This window comes from Macrobrachium rosenbergii, chromosome 3, assembly GCF_040412425.1.
Source record: "Macrobrachium rosenbergii isolate ZJJX-2024 chromosome 3, ASM4041242v1, whole genome shotgun sequence".
Taxonomy (NCBI): Eukaryota; Metazoa; Arthropoda; class Malacostraca; order Decapoda; family Palaemonidae; genus Macrobrachium; species Macrobrachium rosenbergii.
The window spans coordinates 48,045,030-48,065,029 of NC_089743.1; the positions used below are offsets into that span (position 1 = coordinate 48,045,030).

The 20,000-nt window shown below is 34.5% G+C and overlaps 1 long non-coding RNA gene across 1 annotated transcript in view; it reads left to right on the forward strand.

The window, feature by feature from the left end:
• Positions 1-20,000, forward strand: part of LOC136855386 (uncharacterized) — a 235,205-nt gene that overhangs the window by 103,933 nt on the left and 111,272 nt on the right. The window contains exon 2 of the long non-coding RNA XR_010858016.1: positions 5,222-5,258. This is a non-coding gene — a long non-coding RNA (uncharacterized lncRNA). The remainder of the gene's footprint in view (positions 1-5,221; positions 5,259-20,000) is intronic.

The following is a 20,000-nucleotide window of genomic DNA, read 5'->3' on the forward strand; positions in this document are numbered from 1 at the left end:
AGTCGTTTGTTGTGGTGGCGGGGTGGGGAGGGAGAGCACATGATGATAATTCCAATTATCAAAGGCTCGAGCTGATTCCGTTTTGAGCGTTAGCTGCAAAGAAGTCTCGGAATGTTACACACAAAAAAATGATGTAAAACATTGAAGTGCTTTTTAAATGTTTGGAGTCATTTACTACCAAGGTCCTCGTACCTTTTCTACATATATAATGTAATGTAAATGGATCTTTTCTTTTTCTTTTTATTTTATTCATCGTCCGGTTTAGGTGCCGTGCCCAATATTACCAAACGTCTCATTTTGTATTTTATTTCACTGAAACTATGTGGCTATTTCTGCAAAGAGAAGGTTCTTTGTAAACACCCACAGCACACACACACACACATATATATATATATACATATATATATATATATATATATATATATATATATATATTATATATATATATATATACATATACATATATATATATATATATATATATATACAGTATATATATTTAATATACATATACAAAAAGGCAATTTCCTTTCCTCTGTGGCGTTGCCTTTATTTATATAATTCACCACGTTCCGTATTTTCGTGGTTCAGTTATACATAAACGCACACACGCGCACACACACACACACACATTTACACATACATACACATATATATATATATATATATATATATATATATATATATATATATATATGGGAAAACGCTTCCATTTGTTTGATTGTTTGTTCCAGGTGAACGTCTACACCAGTGAATCGATCAGTATGAAATTTGGTACAGACGTTAAGCTAACATAGGGTTCGACCATAGGCTAATTAGATTTTCTTAAAAACATATATAACCTTCCCTAAAAAGTTATTACTTCTACCGCCCCCGGCAACTTTCTTATTTTTGGGCCGGTTTGGCTCAAATTTGAAACGTAGGCCATTGGTGCTAATTGCAGTACTTCAAAATAGTTATCAAGCCGTTCGGGGCCCTGGCGGGACCCCCCTTAAATAAAACTTTCTTGCTTTGGGGCCGATTTTGGTCAGATTTAAAGCATGGGTTACTGACACCAATTGCATTATTTACAAATTACTATAAGAACGTTTGGGGGCCTGTGGTATACCTTATACCCCCCTCCTCAATATAACTTTCTTATTATTTTGCCTATAATGTTGAAATTCGAAACAGGTTAATAGTACCAAGTGCATTTTGAAAGTTCCACATAAATGGGGAGACATTGAGGAGAAATAATGGGGATATGGAGGGAAAATAGGAGAGGGTAGGAATGGAAGGAGAGGGAAGAAGTTTTGGGAAGGCCAAGGACTGGGGAGTAAGAGGGGGATGTAGGAACTGAGTTCTACGAGGGGGGAAATGGTGGTGATGGCCTGGGGAATGGGAGAAGGGCGAAATGGTAGAAGGAATAGAATACAGCAAACATTATGTACGATTTTTTCACACGGCGGCAGCCAACAACTGGTACGCTTACTCGCCGAGTAAGTAAAATTATCGTAGGTCACATATATACAAGAATACGCTAAAATAAGCATGCAAACATAATGAAATCTATGCAGGGTCTAACAAGCAGGAGTCCCCATTGGTAGGCCATAAATGATCGTCCAGCTTGATGCTGAACTACTTTTCTTTTTTTTTAATCGGTTGAAAATTTTAAAATGCTAAAAACATCATTAAAAATATCACAGTTATAATCTAAAATTGTGCTAAAATAATCCTGGTAACATGGCGAGAGCCTGGCCGCCAAGTTCAAACATGACCCAGACACGAAACATCTGGACAGATCTGGATGAGTCTGGATGCATGCTAACATGATGAAATACATGCAGGTCTGAATGTGCAAGGGCCACTACGGGTATATAAGGCCTCTTGCCGTATCCCATAACATAAATTTATTGGACGCGAATTTGATAACAACAAAGAATTTCTCAGTAAAATTGTTTGGTTGTTACTTTATCACCAGTGATTTTTTCTACATTGACGACACACCCAAGGTAAGTTTTATGTTTATTTTTATGTGTATAGCAGAAATCGACTCGCGATGCCTTGACCCTGCCCGGACTTCTTACTTTCTAAATCTATATTCTTCAGTACAAAATAAACATCCTCCCCAGCGGATTAGATCTTGGCTTTCTCTGTGGTACTCTCCTTCCCCTAATACTCCAGCCTCATGTTGACCCCCCCACTCATCGCCTAATATTTTTCACACATTCAGATTCAGAACTTTATTCATATGAATACAGTTAGTAAGCATATACAAAAAATATAAGCATTTGTAAAAAAAAAATAACTTATCCCCTCTGTCTAACGACCTGATAAATTCAGCCAACACAAACGGCCATTTTTTTTTTAAGGAAGTGAAGCTTCCCTATAAACGGCATCTTTCCGTACGTACGTAAAACCCACTTACGGAACGTTTCTCTTTATAATGATGTTCCTTTTTATCGTATTACACCCCTTTTCTAAACGTTTACGCATCAGTAACAAGAAAATGTCCGACTCCATTCACCATCGGTTTTTTTTTAAAGCGCACTCACTCGTAATTATTCGTATTGCAGTAAATCACATAATTATTCGATAATTTTTCCACTTATCCCCCCCCGATTATTTGACACTGATGAGTATCCGAGGTTCTTCACAAATTAGAAAAATATACATATGCTCCATGTTGTAATTTTAGTGCTGCTATAAACACAGTTATGATTTATCATAGTACAGTCATATTTCACCTTTTTTTCCGCCCACTCCAGTAGGTTTGGAATATAAGAACACAATGCCACCGAAGCGATCACAGCTGAGCTCAAAAATTAAAAAGGCAAGAGAAATGCAACAGAGGCGTACACAGGTACGACTTAACTCTACAAATATAACAGTGAATTCAAATATTCCAATGTAAATATTTAAATGTAAATAGTTAAATCATCAGACTTCTCCAGAGAGAGAGAGAGAAGCTCGCCTTGCTTCACAGAGAATGTCACAGGAAATAGCAAGACAGGCAGAGACTGCATCGCAAAAAGAAGATCGCCTAGCATCGGATAGATGGTTGCATGAGAGAGCAAGACAGGCGGAGACTGCATCTCAAAGAGAAGATCGCCTAGCTTTACAAGCACTTTGGTTAGTGGACAGGATGGTCTGGTCACTTTGCCATTTGGGTGTTTCCTGACCTGGGCAACAAATTTAAAGATCGTAACTGTCTGAGAACGCGTGCCGTCTTGGCGCTGTTGACGACACGAATCTGCAACTGCTGAAGCAGCTACCTGGTGAGGAATGCAGTTAAAGTCCATCGACACTGTTCTCAATCCAGATGAAGTTGTGAACTATCCGGTGGAGTTCTTGAATAGTTTAACACCCTCTGGACTTCCACCTCGCCATTAAAACTCAAGATCGGCGCACCAGTAACGCTCTTGAGAAAGTTGGGGCCACCAAAGCTTAGCAATGGAACTCGCCTTATCATCAAGAAGATGATGCCAAGAGTCTTGGAAGCTACAGTTTTGACTGGCAAAGCAAGTGGGGAGGATGTGTTCATACCCCGAATTCCTGTTATCCCATCTGACAAGCCTTTTGAGTTCAGGCGCCTGTAATTCCCCTTAAAGCTGGGCTGCAATGAGCATTAACAAGGCACAGGCTCAGTCATTGGATGTTGTAGGCCTAAACCTGAAGGAGCCAGTGTTTTCACATGGTCAGGTATATGTAGGGAGTTCGAGAGTTGGCAATCCCAATAATCTATTTATTTGTACACATAATGGCAAAAAGAAAAATGTTGTGTATCACGAGGCACTTTAAAAATTGATAACAGTTGTAATTCATATCATTTATATTATGTCATGTCATGTAAATATATTATCACAAAGTCCATTCTTATTGTATTTTATCATTCTGAACCGTGCGTTGAATTTTAACAGTCGAACTTCTTTCCTATAACTATGTGCCATGCCGAATGTATAAAATTGCAATGATCCCAAGTGATTACTTATTCTAAAAGTGATTGCATAATCCACCTTGTAGGGGTTGTCATCACAGACGGCATGCCCTTTTTATTCCGAGCAACGACGGGTACATCAGCTACTATATATATATATATATATATATATATATATATATATATATATATATATATATATATATATATATATATATATATATATATATATATATATATTAGTATGAAGATGATAACTCTCGGTGAAATTATTCTTTCCTCTCTTTTCCAGTTGGGAATTGATATGGTGTATTTAATACTTGCTGCGTTTCTGTTTCGCATTCTTCTTGACTGCCATATCCACCCGCCTGTGTACCGGAACATTATCTAAAATTATCTCTTGCAGTCACTTCTAAAATTATCTTTATTATTTCACTAAACTTCAATTCGCTTTTCTTCATCCTATAACTTCTTCCTTATCTTTGCTACACTTATAGTCATATTTTCACCCCTCCACCTCCTACTTGAAGTTATTACTATCATATTTCACGCTTCAACGAAGTAATGGTCAGTATACCTCCAGCCACACCTCTGCTATCCATTTCATCCATCTACTCGTTTTTCCTTCTTCTCTTTGCTAACACCGTCTAGCGAAGCAAACTTTTTCTTACCGTTTTCTCTGTCGTATTGGGGACTGTATAATCACAACATTCAACGGCACAATCTCTTTCTCTGTCACCTGATTTTGTTTTTAATCACCTAACTCAAGACAGTTGCATATTCCCATCCGTACAATACTCGAAATAACACGGTGAACGCTTCCAACCGTTTTCAGTCTTTCTAAATATTGCAAGCACTGCTGTTTCCCGAGCTCTTCATCTTTCATCTGCCCTTTGTCCATCCAATTCATGCACACACTGCTTTTCCACCTTTGCCTAACCAAATACCAAAACGTCCAGCTCTCAAATTTTAAACAAATCAGTTATGATACACATTTCTCCTCATCACATATTCAAAACCTCCAGAAAATATATATGGTATGTCATGTGTTATGATTTTTTTGTGTGTGTATTTCGCTAATGTTTTCACTTAGGTACTCACTACTGTGAAAAAAAAAAAAGTTTCAATTCGGTAGATTTCTAATCATGTAAACGTTGATTCACCTTATATATGTTCCTCATATTGATGTAATTTCTCGCTGTTATCTTTTCAGATCTTCCAGTACATTATAATAGCTTTATCATAGGTCTTGTGCTGTTTGTACGTTTTCCTTTATTTTGTCGTTAATATCAGTTTGTCTTTCAGATCTGGTCGGATTGGCAGATTTGAAGTTACAGGAAAGGTAAGTGTAATGCAGAGATTGTAGTAAATGATAGGAATCGGCATAGAAGGAAATTGTTGGATCGGTCGAAAAAACCTAGTTAAATTTACATCTATATGTGTGTGTAATTCGAAGTGTTGAAAGGAATGTAGGGACTCTGGATACAGAATTGTAAATTTTTTCTGTTCTATTTCTTATTAGTCATGTATGCAGAATGGACAATTTTTTTCCCTACCCTTTGCTATCATTCTGTATTCCTCTCCCGGCCATAGATCTATTGGCGTCAGATGTAATTACTCACTCCGCGTACCGGTATTACATTGGACCCGTGCCAAAATCATCTAATGGGAACTCGGTAAATAAGCATGATTAGCCAACCCACTGTACATATGCTTGATGGAATTAATGGTTGATTAAAATGTAAAAATTGAAAGCAAAACTTTGATTCATTCATTGAATAACTCTGAAAGCGGCAAATTAATGTGAAAAATGACCTTTAAAATCCTATTTTTGTTCGTTTTTTATATCTGAATATCCATAGAACGTGAATTGGGCGACTGAACTGTCAAAGTAGATGTCCCATCATGATGAGAAATGCAGTTCTTGTAGAAATCACGAAATTTGTGAAGAAAGAGGTGTTTTCCATTTCAAGTGAATGAGCTGTATATTATCCTTTTAATCCCATGGGTCAGCACAGCAGGTGAATTCGAGAGTTAAATGTGAAAAACCATTAAAATAGCCAACAAGAAAATCATGGAGAGCTCAACCTCTAAGCCGGTTTGTTGACAAATTACTTTTAAATCAAGTATTTTACAGGTGACCGAAGACATCCGTTCATCAAAACCTATATCAGACTTTGAGTCAGTGTTTCACGAATTGATTTATTATAGTCTGTATTTCGTGATTTGCTTTTTCTTTGCATATCTCTCGTGAAGTGCTTTATTTGCGCGTATTGGATTGCTTTATTTGTTTGTGTCTCGCTGAATTGTTTTATGTTGCCTTTCTTGCATTGCTTTATATGTGTGTCTCATAAATTGCTTTATCTTTGTGTGTCTTTCATGAATTGCTTTACCTGGATCTGGCCCTCATAAATTCCTTTACCTCCTTGTCTATGATTAATTCAGTATTCATTTGTATTTTTGTGTCTCATGATTTCTTTGATCTGCTTCTGTCCTCCCGAATTCTTGAATGTGTATGAACCTCTCATGAATTGTTGTGTACCTCATGACCTGCTTTATTTTTCTATGTTCTTATGAATTTCTTTTTCGTGAATAATTGCCCTTTATGTAATACCGTACCCATGCGTATCTTTCGTAACTTTTTTAATGAAATACTGTACATAGCGTATCTTTCATAATTTTTTTTATGAAATACTGTACCCATGCGTATCTTTCATAGTTTTTTTTATAAAATACTCTACCCATGCATATCTTTCATAATTTTTTATGAAATACTGTACCCATGCGTATCTTTCATAATTTTTTTTATGAAATACTGTACCCACGTGTATCTTTATAATTTTGTTATGAAATACTATACCCATACGTATCTTTGATAATTTTTTGTATGAAATACTGTACCCATGCGTATCTTTGATAATTTTTTTTTTTATGAAATACTGTACTCATGCGTATCGTTCATAGTTTTTTTTTTTTATGAAATACTGTACCTATGCGTATCTTAAATAATTTTATTATGAAATACTGTACCCATGCGTATCTTTCATAATTTTTGTTACTGTTCCCGTGCATATCTTTCATATTTTTTTATGAAATACTGTACCCATGCGTATCTCAAATAGTTTTTTTTATGAAATACTGTTCCCATGCATATCTTTCATAATTTTTTATGAAATACTGTACCCATGCGTATCTTTCACAGTTTTTTTGTGAAATACTGTACCCATGCGCATCTTTCATAATTTTTTTTATGAAATACTGTACCCATGCGTATCTTTCATAATGTTTTATGAAATACTGTACCATCGTATTTTCATAATTTTTTTATGAAATACTACCCGTGCGTATCTTTCATAATTTTTATGCGCTTATCTTTCATAATTTCTTTTATGAAATTTTACGCTTGTGTATCTTTCATAATTTATTTTATGAAATACTGTACCCATGCGTATGTTTCGTAATTTTTATGAAATACTGTACCCATGCGTATCTTTCATAATTTTTTTGGATGAAATACTGTGTCTATGCGTATTTTATATTTTTTTTTTTTATGAAATACTATACCCTTGCGTATCTTTCATAATTTTTTTATGAAATACTGTACCCATGCGTATCTTTCATAATTTTTTTTATGAAATACTGTACCCATGGGTATCTTTAAAAAAAATTTTTTATGAAATACTGTACCCATGCTTATCTTTCATAATGTTTTTTTTTATGAAATACTGTACCCATGCGTATCTTTCATAATTTTTTTATGAAATACTTTACCCATGCGTATCTTTCATAATTTTTTTATGAAATACTGTACCCATGCGTATCTTTCATAATTTTTTATGAAATACTGTACCCATATGTATCTTTCATAATTTTTTTATGAAATACTGTACCGTATCTTTCATAATTTTTTTATGAAATACTGTACCCATGTGTATCTTTCATAATTTTTTTATGAAATACTGTACCCATGCGTATCTTTCATAATTTTTTTTTATGAAATACTGTACCCATGTGTATCTTTCATAATTTTTTTATGAAATACTGTACCCGTGCGTATCTTTCATAATTTTTTTATGAAATACTGTACCCGTGCGTATTTTTCATAATTTTTTTATGAAATACTCTACCCATGCATATCTTTCATAATTTTTTTATGAAATACTGTACCCGTATGAACGTATCTTTCATAATTTTTTTATGAAATACTGTACCCCGTGCGTATCTTTCATAATTTTTATGATATACTGTACCCATGCGTATCTTTCATAATTTTTATGAAATACTGTACCCATGCGTATCTTTCATAATTTTTTTATGAAATACTGTACCCATGCGTATCTTTCATAATTTTTTTATGAAATACTGTACCCATGCGTATCTTTCATAATTTTTTTTTATGAAATACTGTACCCATGCGTATCTTTCATAATTTTTTTTATGAAATACTGTACCCATGTGTATCTTTCATAATTTTTTTATGAAATACTGTACCCATGTGTATCTTTCATAATTTTTTTATGAAAATACCCATATGTATCTTTCATAATTTTTTTATGAAATACTGTACCCATGCGTATCTTTCATAATTTTTTTTATGAAATACTGTACCCATGCGTATCTTTCATAATTTTTTTTATGAAATACTGTACCCATGCGTATCTTTCATAATTTTTTTATGAAATACTGTACCCATGCGTATCTTTCATAATTTTTTTATGAAATACTGTACCCGTGCGTATCTTTCATAATTTTTTTATGAAATACTGCATATCTTTCATAATTTTTATGAAATACTGTACCCATGCATATCTTTCATAATTTTTTTATGAAATATACCCTGTATCCATAATTTTTTATGAAATATCATGCGTATCTTTTATAATTTTTTGAAATACTGAATGCATATCTTTCATAATTTTTTTTATGAAATACTGTATGCGTATCTTTCATAATTTTTTTATGAAATTCTGTACCCGTGCATATCTTTCATAATTTATGAAATACTGTACCCGTGCGTATCTTTCATAATTTTTTTTTATGAACTATGTAATGCGTATCTTTCATAATTTTTTATGAAATACTGTACCCATGCATATCTTTCATAATTTTTTAATGAAATACTGTACCCGTGCGTATCTTTCATAATTTTTTTATGAAATGCTGTACCCGTGCGTATCTTTCATAATTTTTTATGAAATACTGTACCCGTGCGTATCTTTCATAATTTTTTATGAAATACTGTACCCATGCGTATCTTTCATTTTTTTTTTATGAAATACTTTACTGTACCCATGCGTATCTTTCATAATTTTTATGAAATACTGTACCCATGCATATCTTTCATAATTTTTTTATGAAAATACTTTGCGTATCTTTCATAATTTTTTATGAAATACTGTACCCATGCGTATCTTTCATAATTTTTTATGAAATACTGTACCCATGCGTATCTTTCATAATTTTTTTTATGAAATACTGTACCCATGCGTATCTTTCATAATTTTTTTATGAAATACTGTACCCATGTGTATCTTTCATTTTTTTTTTTATGAAATACTGTACCCATGTGTATCTTTCATAATTTTTTATGAAATACTGTACCCATGCGTATCTTTCATAATTTTTTTATGAAATACTGTACCCATTTTTTATGTATCTTTCATAATCTTTCATTTTTTATGAAATACTGTACCCATGCGTATCTTTTCATAATTTTTTTTTGAAATACTGTACCCATGCATATCTTTCATAATTTTTTAATGAAATACTGTACCCGTGCGTATTTTTCATAATTTTTTATGATATACTGTACCCATGCGTATCTTTCATATAATTTTTTATGAAAATACATGCATATCTTTCATAATTTTTTTTTTTAAATACTGTACCCATGCATATCTTTCATAATTTTTTATGAAATACTTTTTAATGTTTTTATGAAATACTGTACCCATGCGTATCTTTCATAATTTTTTTATGAAATACTGTACCCATGCGTATCTTTCAAATTTTTTTATGAAATACTGTACCCATGCGTATCTTTCATAATTTGTTTATGAAATACTGTACCTATGCGTATCTTTCATAATTTTTTTTTGAAATATTGTACCCATGCGTATCTTTCATAGTCTTTCATAATTTTTTATTCATGTGCCTTTGGTCGTGGGCTCTATCTTTGCGGATCTTTCTTGTGTTACATTATCTTTGTTCGTCTTTCTTGAATGACTTAAATTTTGCATGTTTTTTCGTAAATAACTTTACTTTCAAGAACAGTATTTTACAAATTACTTTTTAGGACCAGTAGTTCACCAATGACTCCATCTTTTTGACCAGTAATAACCCAACAGAGATTTCACGTTTATGACCAATATTTTAATAAAATAATCAGACCAGTATTATCTTCAGGGCCATCCATTCACAACCAGCTTCATATTTAAGGTCGGTCGTTCACATAATGTTTCAGTGGTTGAATTCTAACGAATTACTTTAAAGACATCTCTGTTATAAGTTACTTCATCCTTAAAATGAATCTTTGTGTGATTAATGTATTTACAAAGTCAGTCCTTTCCGAATGAATTCAGTAACAGGTATTTGACGAATAACCACCTCGTTGACCAGTCCTGTCTCGAATTCCTTGAGCTTAACAGTGCATCTTTTTCATGATTTACTCTTAGTTAACTTCATGTTCATTCAGTAATAATTTATTTGATGACGAAGCCTCCACGAATAATCACCAGTCTCTTGAGACCAGCGTTTAATATATGACTTATTTCGAATGTCAGGCTTTCCACCGACAGACTTCAGTCGTAAAATACTTCATCTTCAAGGCTGGTCTTTCATGTCCATGTTCAATGACCCTGCAAATTTGCTCGTCACTGCTTGACGTGAGATGGTGAGCGATGATAACGTTGCTTGCAGATGATTTATTTGCTGATCTACATTCGTGGCGTCGCAGTATCTAGGTCATTGAAGGTGGGGCTCAGTTGAGCACGGTTGGACCGAAATATATAGAAGCGATCCCAGTAGGCGGGTAGTGCCTTCAGTGCACCTCATGCGGTGCACTGTAGGCATTACTTAAGGTTCTTTGCAGCGTGCCTTCGGCCCCTATCTACAACCCCTTTCGTTCATTTTACTGTACTTCCTTTCATGTTTTCTCTCTTCCATCTTACTTCACAGCCTCTCCTAACAATTGATTCATAGTGGAAGTGCGAGGTTTTCCTCCTGTTGCACCTTTTCAACTGTTACTGTCAATTTCCGTTTCAGCGCTGAATGACCTCATAGGTCCCAATGCTTGGCCTTTGGCCTAAAATCTATATCCAGTGCAATCTATCTATATAGAAGCGACGACCATCAGCTGTCAAATTCGAGGGGTATGACTAAATAACTTGAGGAAATTGGACTTTCTTGGGGTAGTTTCCATGCAAACCATTTCTGCAGTTTACCTGGTTAGAGCAGCTGCCGCTTTCATGATAACAAGTAATTCTTCGGTGCAGTCTAGTTTTCTGTACAGCCACTTCAGCGTATAAGCAAGGCTACCGAAAATAGATCAATCTTTCGGTGATCACTGTTTAATGCGGTATGAGCCGCGGCCCATAAAACTTTAACCACGGCTCGGTGGTGGCCTATCCTATATCGTTGCCAGAAGCACGATTATGGCTAACTTTAACGTTATATAAAATAAAAACTACTGAGGAGGCTAGAGGGCTGCAATTTGGTGTGTTTAATGATTGGAGGGTGGATGATCGACATGCCAATTTGCAGCCCTCTAGCCTCAGTAGTTTTTAAGATTTGAGGGCGGACAGAATAAAGTGCAGAAAACTAAAAATCGTGATTAATTTGTTATTACGACACCTGGTGACTCATGTTATAAAGATGATGATAAATGCTTAATTATAATGGTTATGACTTTCACTGGCAAAGTTGCTAAATACATTATCATACCGGTGGTGACTCATGATGAATATGGCGGTAAATTCCTTAGTTAATTATTGATAATTCATGGGAAAGGTGGTACTTACCTCTCGTGAAAAACTTGGTGTTGAATACGTTATTGAACCTAAAATTAGAGAGATCATTGTATTTGGAGGTGCCTCACATGGGAAAGTGTTTGCTAAAAAAAAGTACCACATCTTAATTTTTCATGTATGAGAAAGGTAATGTTAAATCATACCATTTGTGACTCGTGATCACGTTTGGGCTTTAGAAGTTTTTGTAACACTGGTTACTCAGAAAAAGTAGGTCGTAATATGTCATTGTAACAGTGTTGACTCTCATGAAAAAATGTAGTGTTAAGTGCATAGTTATAGCAATGACAAAAAAATGTGTTAAATACATAGTTATAGCAGTGACAAAAAATGCTGTGTTAAATACATAGTTATAGCAATGACAAAAAATGTTATGTTAAATACATAGTTATAGCAATGACAAAAATATTATGTTAAATACATAGTTATAGCAATGACAAAAATGTTGTGTTAAACACATAGTTATAGCAATGACAAAAAATGTTGTGTTAAATACATAGTTTTAGCAATGACGAAAGATGACATCTAAGGACTAGTGTTGGTGTGTCAAGTGAGAACGAAGGTGCAGAAACGGATTGCACAGTAATTTGGGAGAAGATGAAGGCTTCTAATCCAAAGAAGACAAGTGGATAAAACTGTAGGTTTCTTGAGTATTTTATTGCTGGGATTTTCATAACGCCTCGTGGCATTTACTACTTTCGGTTACAACTAAAGGACGTTTGCCATGACGGTGTGTGTGAGGAAAATCTTATAGAATTGAATTGAATATAGAGTTTAGGTCAAAAGCCAAGCACTGTGACCTATGAGGTCATTCAGCGCTGAAACGGAAATCGACAGTAAAAGGTTGAAAGGTGTAACAGGAGGAAAACCTCGCAGTTGCACTATCAGTCATTTGTTAGGAAAGGGTGGAAAGTAAGATGGAAGAAAGAGAATCTGAAAGGAGTTACAGTAAAAGGAACGAAAGGGGTTGCAGCTAGGCGCCGAAGACACGCTGCAAAGAACATTAAGTAATGCCTACAGTGTACCGTATGAGGTGCACTGACGGCGCTACCCTCAAAATCTTATAGAACACTGTAATATCCCAAAAGGTGTTCCCATTAGCCAATAGCTTCATGTTAGGACAGAAAAGACAAAAGAGGACTCAGATTAATTTGGTTGTTCAGTCTTCGACTGCTATGAAATTCAAAAAGGGCTGAGGAATTCAAGAAGTGCTGGAGAATTAAAAAAAAAAAAAAAAAGGGGGGGCTGGCTGGGGAATTAAAAAAAGGACTGGAGAATTCAAGAAGGGTTTGGAAATTCATAAGGGCTAGAGAACTGTAAGAGGACCGGAGAATTCAAAAAGGGCTGGCGAATTAAAAAAGGACTGGAGAATTCAAAAAGGTTTTGGAAATTCATAAGGGCTAGAGAACTGAAAAAGGGCCGGAGAATTCAAAAAGGGCTGGGGAATAAAAAAAAAAAGACAAGGAAATAAAAAAAGCTGGGAATTCAAAAAGTGCCGGAGAGTAAAAAAAAAAAAAAAAAAAAGGCTATGAGAATTCAAAAAGGACTGGAGAATTCAAAAAGGGCTGGGAATTCAAAAAGGACTGGAGCATTAAAAAAAGGGCTGGGAATTCAAAAAGTGCTGGAGAATTACAAAAGGGCTGGGGAATTAAAAAAAAAAAGGACTAAGGCATTCAAAAAGGGCTGGGGTTTCAAAATGGTCAGAGAATTAAAAAAGGGCTGGGAAATTAAAAAGGGGCTGGAGAATTAAAAAAAGGCTGGGGAATTTAAAAAGGGCTTGGGAATTCAGAAAGGGCTGGGGAATTCAAAAAGGGTCAGAGAATTAAAAAAGGACTGGGGAATTCAAAAACGGCTGGGGAATTCAAAAGGGCTGGGGAATTCAAAAAGGGCTGGTGAATTAAAAAAAAGGGCTGGAGAATTTAAAAAGGGCTGGAGAATTCAGAAAAAGGCTGGCGAATTCAGAAAAGGGCTGGCGAATTAAAAAAGGACTGGTGAATTCAAAAAAGGGTTGGAGAATTAAAAAATGGCTGGAGAATTTTAAAAAAAGGGGTCTGGGTAATTAAAAAAAAGGGTTTGGGAATTTAAAAAGGGTTGGAGAATTCAAAAAGGACATGGGAATTCAACAAGTCTTTTCATCAACGGCCAGAGGCTTCGTTTCATAGACAGAAATAAATTTAACAAGACAGTGTTTTCGTGTAAAGCATAAAACTTTTTATAGACGGGCGTACAAATTCAAGCTGTCTCATTGAATATTTAGCAGTGGTCTCAAGGGGCTTAAAATTACAAAAAGTTAGTATATATATTTATTCAAGAACAAAAACTATTTCAAGAATACTTATCTTAATCTCAGGCCGACGGGATTGTGCAATCTGCACGCTCTCATATGACCCTGTCATTCAGGGAAAGGATAAAAAAGAAAGGCATTAAAAAAAAAGATAGTTTTAACTCTTAAATGGAAGCCTTTAGACTTGTCTCATAGGATTAACACTGAGCACCGAGTGATTGCTCTTGTTGACTGCTCGTCGTGGTTAGCTCGTAATCACCAGCGTCAATATGGTTATACTCTTATGGTTATTCTCTTTAGCTATGCATGACAGTATTAATTACATAGGACTAGAGTGCCAAGAAATGCCGAGAGGGTACTTTTGCTGCCTCTACCTCCTAACCTTTCTGCACAGAACTGCGATTAATTAGGTATGGTTCACCATCGCTAATTTGAATATCATGGGGCATCTTTTTCGTTGCAGTTTTTATCGCGGTGAGGAACCCGGAGAGGATAGGGCAGACTAACTCTTAACTTGGACTCTTGACGAAACAAAAAGAAAAAGTGGTTTCTAGTTCCGTTCTCTTAATTTTACCAATTGGCTGCCCCGGATCAATCAATCAATCTGTTTCATTATGACACCAGGTCAATTTCGAACTTTGAAATTTAAAGAAAAACACAAATATACAATTTTTAAAAATCCGCATACAGTTTCAGAGTCATGCTCCGTCTTCAGTGCGGAGATACGCTGAAGAGGGATTGTGACGCTCCGAAACTGTATGAGGATTAAATGTGCTTGTTCTCCAGTTTGTGTTTTTTTCAAGTTTGTGCCGTTACTTGGGAAGGTCCTCCTGATGAACAGAGGTACTGTCATATTAAAAAGGTCGCCGACGCACATTTGCTAAAGTGAAACGTGCACTTCTTAGACTAAGAAGATGATAACCAGGGAATGGCGGTGAATCATTGAATACGGCTGTACATTACAAAATTCAGAAATAGCAGATGGAGACATTTCTCTCTTATTTCCTAGTTAATAGCGTGATGGACTGATTTTGTTTCACTCTAGTACCCACATATTTTATAAATGATCACAAATTTCTTTCGGTACTAGTACATAAAGTGAAAAATATAAAATCGAGGTAAAGGAGAGTTAATGTAAAACATAATTAGAATATACAGCAGTAAATGCTAAATATATAAGGAAAAAAACAGTATTAAATGGAAAAGTATTAAAGATAAAGATGAGTAAGTCCAAATCATGAAAGGGGTAATTAGATAAGTGGCCTTGCGTTTTAGCAGTCTGAAAGATTCAAGGTCTTATGGTCCATAGTGCAGGCTCTGTGGTTACGTATATTTTAATGACATTTCTTAATCTTTTTATTGCTTTTTTTATGTTTTATTTTGAACATAAAAAGTAAACCTATTTTTTTTTACCGAGTAAGTAGTTCACCCAAAGGAGAATACGACAGCAGTAGTAACTTGAACTGCTTTTTGTAGCTTTTAAATTTATGCAAATGCTCGTGTACATAAATATGTTTACGTCTGAGGATACACAAATCAGTTGTATTATGTTCTGTTATCTATTGCAGTAATTTATTTAACCCCGGGGGTGGGGTAGTCCCGTCAGTGCACCTCATGCTGTGCACTGTAGGCATAACCTAAGGTTCTTTGCAGCGTCCTTCCGGCCCTTAGCTGCAACCCCTTTCCTTCCTTGTACTGTACAGCAGTTCATACTCTCTTTCTTCCCTCTTACTTTCCACCTTCTCTTAACAATTGTTTCATAGTGCAGCTGCGAGGTTTTCCTCCTCTTACACCTTTCAAACCTTTTTGCTCTTAGTTTCCCTTTCAGCGCTGAATGACCTCATCATAGGTCCCAGCGCTTGGCCTTTGGCCTAAATTTTGCATTCCATTCCATTCTACTTATTTGATAATTTGTAAACCAGTTTTGCGATAAAGGAAAGAGAGAGAAGTTGTCATGTAGATTAAATTTTTTCTCATAATGATTGATAAACCGTCCGAAATATTATATTCCATTCCATTCCGCTAATTTATTTGGTGATGTGTAAAACAGTTCGCGGTAAAAGAAATTGAGAGGAGTTCGATATAGATGAAGCTTTTTTTACGAACTAATTGACAGACGAACGGCATAGAGAAAACAGACAATAAAAGTACAAGACAGAGTGCAAGAGCACCAGATGTGGGTCAAGATCAGACCATCATTCACCTTTGACGTTCGGAGATGAAATATAGATAATTTATTAGACCGCCCAGCAGATGCGGTCGTCCTCTGCGCTGCCGTGTCGCAGCATTCGTGAGGTGGCTTCGGCGTATATGCTATGCTTAGTCTCGCTATGTTAATGAGGTATCGCTCCCTCGTCCATCATGTATGTGTGTATATATATATATATATATATATATATATATATATATATATATATATATATATATATATATATATATATATATATATATATATATACATATATATATACTATATATATATATATATATATATATATATATATATATATATATATATATATATAATAAATAAATAAATAGATAACTCAACGGATCTCCGTTACACACACACATATATATATATATGTATACTGTATATGTGTGTCTGTGTGTGTAACGAAGGTCCGTTGTGATTTATCTGTTTATTCATTTATTTATTTATTTATTTATTTATTTTTATTATTATTATTATTATTATTATTATTATTATTATTATTATTATTATTATTATTATTATTATTATAAATTCGTCGTCACATTTGTAGGTTCTTGAAGAGCTCTCGAAGGATTTGTTCTTGAATCAGTTGTCTCGACGGGAAAACCTTCATAAAAAATATGACTAATATTTTATTACTGTAGTTGATATCATTTCTTCCGTTATCTTTGAGTTAAATAGCTTCCTTATATAATCACTGAATTATTAATAACATGATGAGGTGAAGTTTTGTTTATTGTGAGAGAGTTATTGAACTGATATTCTTACATCCGCGTTAGTTAAAATGTATAGATGATTCCTTCGATATTCTTAGGTTACTTTGTAAGATTACGGGACACTGAAATTTGAAATGAAACTGTGTCCTCCGATTTCTGTGTCTGCGTAAAATTTGGGACAATTTTAGTTTTCTGTAAATGAAAACTATTGAGATTTTTTTTTCCATCCTCAGATCTTAAAAACTACTAGGGCTAGAGAGCTGCAAATTGGTATGTTGATCATTCACCTTCCAGTCATCATACGTACCAAATTGCAGCCCACTAGCCGCAGTAGTTATTATTTTGTTTAAGGTTAAAGTTAGCCATGATCGTGCGTCTGGCACCGCTATAGGTGGCAACAACACATGCCACCACCGGGCTGTGTCTGAAAGTTTCATGGGCGCAGCTGAGAGTTTCATGGGCCATGGCTGAGAATTTCACACAGTATTATACACTATACAGAAATCTCGATTGCGCCGAAGAGACTTCGGCGCTTTTTTTTTTTTTTTTGTTTTAATTTTTTAACACTAACATATGGGTGAAATTAGTCGGTTACTTTCCTTAGGTGATATTTGCATGAGTGTTAGTCGTTCTTCGCCCCCAAAATTCTCGGGTACTTTTATCACTGTGAGCATTTTGGGGGCGGGGAGGGGGGCCTTTTTTTATGAATGGTACGGAAATATTATGTGGCTCTTATCTGTCAAATCTACCATAACATACCTTAACGGATAGTTTCTGTGGTAGAGATTATTATTATTATTATTATTATTATTATTATTATTATTATTATTATTATTATTATTATTATTATTATGGAGAACAATTGTGAAAAATACATTTTATAACTTCATCTATGATGGCTTTTTCCATGTGTAATGGGGGTGTTTACGTGCGTTTTTTGTAGGTTTTTTTTTTTTTTTGCTACCTTGATCTTCTCTGTGTCAGTCTACATAGCTTTGATTGCCAAATGTTCGGGTACGTTCATATAATTACCAAACGCTTTCTCCTTGTAAAGTGTAACATAGTTTTTGACCTTAGTTAGAAAGCATTAATTTGCAGAATATGAATTAGTTGACTGGGCTGAAAGCACCAGCAAGTTAGCCCACTGCCTGCCTTTGCCTTTAGTTTGTTTCCTTTGAAAAAAGACTGCAAATCTTTCGGGAAACTTGTAATTTTCTGTAATATAATTATAACAGATCAACATTTTGGTTCCGTCTGTTCTTAACTCTACCAACTATAAAACCGCTAAAAAACTTTCTTGTTTATTTTCAGTGTACAGTAATCTCGGCAGACAGGTATGCGATCTTTATTGCTCTTCCGAAAAAATTTATTTTTGAATTTTGTTCCTTTTCTTGTGTTTTCTATGTCTAGTTGAAATCAACTTTTTGTGAATTAAGTCCTCATTCAATTTTCTTTCATTTTAGTGTCCTCCCTGAAGTAATCTTTCAGTATTTCTATATTTAATTGCTTTACTTGGACGGTATGGTTTCTGAAACTGAATAAATATGCTGAATAAATTTGTCTTCCTCTCTCAACAGAATTCTCGTTGGATGTTTGTCACCTTCCTCCGCCAGAGGAAACAGAAATTATTTATCTTCTGAAAGCATGTTTACCTTGTCAGAACAATTGCAAACCCTCTCATTATACCTGGCGGGCAGGTGCCAAATTGCTTTGACATGTAGGCACTGGATTAAAAAATGCGTTAAAGTAACCTAACATAGGAGGAAAAGGGAAATATGAAATACGAATGATTTTGGAAGAGGGTAAAAAAGACTGGAATGTAGAATAGCTGTTGGATAATTAAAGAAATTAAATTTAGAAATACTGAAAGATTACTTCAGGGAGGACACTGAAACGAACTATGCAATTGCTAACTCCCTGTTACCATCTTTCCTCAGTATTTTGTATTATAAGCGTTTCTCTTCGTTTTGCATTCTCCACTCCTTCTTTCTTCATGTCTGGGCTGCATTAGAACATTCAGTAATACATCGCGTCGACTTTCGCTTGAAAAATGTATAGATGAATAATGTAAACCACATTCTTCATGTCACCTCTGTCACGCTAGTTGAGTTTGACATCAAAGGCAAATCAAGTGTTGACTTCTGAAAATGTCAGACATATTACAAGTAATTAAACACTTTGGGGCCTTTTGCCTTATGTATGTACCTTAGGTTGATATATATATAAATATATATATATATATATATATATATATATATATATATATATATATATATATATATATATATATATATATATATATATATATATATTGTGTGTATATTTATACACATATATATGTATATATATATATATATATATATATATATATATATATATATATATATATATATATATATATATATATATATGGAGAGATGAGAGAGAGAGAGAGAGGCAGGTACTTGCATACTTACTTAAACGAGGAATTCAGGATTTTTACAACGTATACAAAGACGGAGCAAATTCGTACATTTTATAAACGCAGTGAGGGTGATCAGCAATGTCGGATCTCAGTGGGTAGTGGAAGATGTCCTCTAACTGCGTGACTGTTTAAGTTTTGAAAATTATGAATATGTGATGAAGAAGCATACCAGAATAAGGTTGTATGAATTAGCTAGCTCTGTATGGGAACCTAAATAGGTCTTCATAAGTTGTTAGGCAGTTGTTGAAAAGATAAATGGTTAGCGCCATCGAACATTACTGTTCATGATGTGCGCTCAACTTGTCCGCCTTTTGTTTACACTCCGACCGCCTTAATTCCGTGGTTTTCGCCGTGAAAGAGAAGCAATAACCACTATTTGAT